The following is a 2898-nucleotide window of genomic DNA, read 5'->3' on the forward strand; positions in this document are numbered from 1 at the left end:
CATTTTCTGAATCAAATTTATAATATTTTAAGTGACTCAATTCAATATTTAGGCACTATACAGTCTTTCTGTAGAAAAATGAGTAAGATACAGTCTCCCCTAAATAATACTGCTAAGTACAAATTGTGAGAGAGAATGGGACTGACAGCAGAGCCCACTCCAGGAAGTACAGGGGGAGGAGGTGAGGTGGCATTGGCTGTGAAGGTGTCAGGAGAAGTCAGGCCACCGGACAGTAATGGCAGCAGGCAGCTACCTTCACCCCAGGCTGGAGGAGAAGCAGAGAGGGAGGAGAACTAGCCAGCACCCTCCTCCTTCCTGCAGGTCTCCCACTGGCTGTCCTGGTCTCCTCAGTTGCCAGGGAGAGGCAGATCGGCGGGTGCCAGCATGATGTGGTGGTGTCAGCAGGAGGGAAGGCAGCCCTATGTCTGTCCAGGGTGGGAGAGTTAAAGAGCCTACAGCAAGATAATAGGAGCATCACTTTCTACACAGTCAGCTTAGAGGAGAACTGGGGGGGTGTCCTTGAGGGGCAGCAGGCAGATGGGCAGAAGGGAGCCTGTGTGCCTCAGGTTGGTGGTGGCCGGACCTTGTAGTTGTTATTCCAGTCATTAGGTGTGGCTGAAGTCCAGGAGTAGCATTGCGGGGGGAGAGACGAAGCTGGCAGGGAGCCAGGATCAGGCCTTAGGACCCTGGAAGTCAGGCATCTGCTTGGAAAAGAAGGTGCAGGAAAAGAGTGAGTTCTGGTGAGTGGGCGGACACTGTGCTTGGTGCTCAAGGAAGATGCAACAGACGTCCTTGTCCTCCAAAGACTTGACGATTACGGGGACAGACGTGGTCCCAGTTGTTACAGTGAGGTGTGGGGACTGGCTTCAGAGATGTCCACAGGGCCCGGCGGGTGTGTGGAGGACAGCTCACCCAGCTGCAGGGAGGGTGACGAGCAGAGGGGCAGAAGAAGAGGGTGGTGTGGAGGGGCACAGCGTGGCCTTTGTGAGCACCACAGAGGACACAGGGCTCCAGAAAACATGACGGAGCTGGAGTTGGAGAGTAGCGGCAGCCTGAAGAAGAATCTTATTTTAGACAGTAGATGACAATGGGAGTAAAGAAAAGACATGTCAGTCTGCAGAAAAGACTGGGAAGATCTGAAGTCATGTGCTGAGCTCTGGCTGGGGCCTGGTTAGTCCGTGGGCTGGCCCACAGCCCTGTGGCGTGGCCAAGTCTCCATGCCATACAGAGGTGCAGCTGCCGTGGTGACTCAGCCTGCGTGGCAGGGGCAGGTGTGGCCAGCTTGTGGGCTGCGGAGGCTGTGCCCCCGTTGTGCTCTGCTGCCTCCCCAGAGTCATTTTTCTGCATCCGTGTTTGTCAGCCACAGAAATGTTCCTCTAGGAAACATTCCCCCGGCATTGGGACTCTTCCTGAGAATTGTCTGTTGAGCTTCATTTCTGCCCAGGTAGACTTAAGCATGGAAACGGCTCTTTGCTTCCCATTTGCTCTGTGTTGGCGGCAGATTTGACCTGATCAAAGTATGGGGTCTTCTAGGAGTCTGTGTGAGATAAGTCAGGGGTGAGCTTGGAAAGTGTCACATCCGGGTAGCCTGAGAGCTTAGAGCAGGGACTGGTGGCACAGGTGGTAAGCTCGCGCCTAGCTCTAGAGGAATCCCAGTCTTCCAGAACTGAGGGATAAACTGGAGGCCACACTTAGAGTAACCGTTTGGAGCAATGTGGGTTCACAAACTACCTCTGATTGATGCAGGGGTCGGGGGGTGGGGTAGTTCCAGGACAGGATATGGAGTAGCTTTGGGTCCACCATGGGGTGTGAGGCGTGGCCTCAGGATAGAGAAGGGCGTCATTCAGTCTGCCCAGGTGGTAGACAGACACCTGAGTTCAGACAAGGGGGTTGCCTTGCTCAGAGCTCTCAGGCTTCCTGGATGGACAGGATGGATGCCCTCGGTCTCAGTCCAGACACCAGCAGCAGGGCAGGCATGCCTTGGGCTCCAGAAAGCCTGGGTCGGTGCTGGAAAGGACTAAAATTGATGAGCACCGGCTCTGTTGGGGTGATCAGACCCAACACCAGGTCATGGGGGTGACAAAGTCCGGTGGAGTCAAAGGACTGAGAAAAAGTTTGAGAGAGAAGGGTGGGACACCAGGGGGGCCATTGCCATCGTGGAGGTTGTGAAGGCCCCGAGCTCTGGGAGCCCACAGTATTTACTGGAAATCCAACAAAGAAACAGGTAGTGAGAACGTGGAGGTCAAAAGGGCAGGCACATGATCTACAGCTGTGACAGTTTAGCATTTATATGGAACACGTTCTGCTACTTGAGATAATGGGAATAGGGGCCTAGGAAGGCTAGAAGCAAGGAGCCAGCAAGTCTAGACACATCCCAGAGGATGTTATGCAAGCCCTGCCTCAGTTTCCCCCCAACACTCAGCTTTTTCCCAACATGTCCCCCTTCTCTTTTTTTGTAAAAGGGAAGGTATCATTACTGTCATTATTAATAGCTATCATTAGCAACGTGATTGCAGGCTGTGCAGCCCTTAACTGCTGGTAGGTGACCCAGCGTCTCTTAGCCCTTATTCAAACTGGAGTCACTCTGGTTTGAACGCTTCCAACATATCTCCCCTTTCCCTTTTCCAAGAGGACCCTTAATCCTAGGGGTAGCAGAAGGATGGAGGTCCGTCTTCCATAACTTTTTCATGCTGAATAAGGGCGATGATACTCCTGCCTAACTATTAGGGTCTCTCGTACTCAGGGTAGAGAGGAGCTGAGTCAGAAAGCATTGGTCCGTTAAGCATCATGACTCCAGTCGGTCCTCGTTCCGTCTTCGCATTCAGATTCAACTGGCTCATGGCTCGTACTGGGGAAACCGGGTCCATGGTTGGGATCCATGGGTCCCTCCAGTCTCCC

Source organism: Colobus angolensis, unplaced genomic scaffold, assembly GCF_000951035.1.
Source record: "Colobus angolensis palliatus isolate OR3802 unplaced genomic scaffold, Cang.pa_1.0 Scaffold14, whole genome shotgun sequence".
NCBI lineage: Eukaryota > Metazoa > Chordata > Mammalia > Primates > Cercopithecidae > Colobus > Colobus angolensis.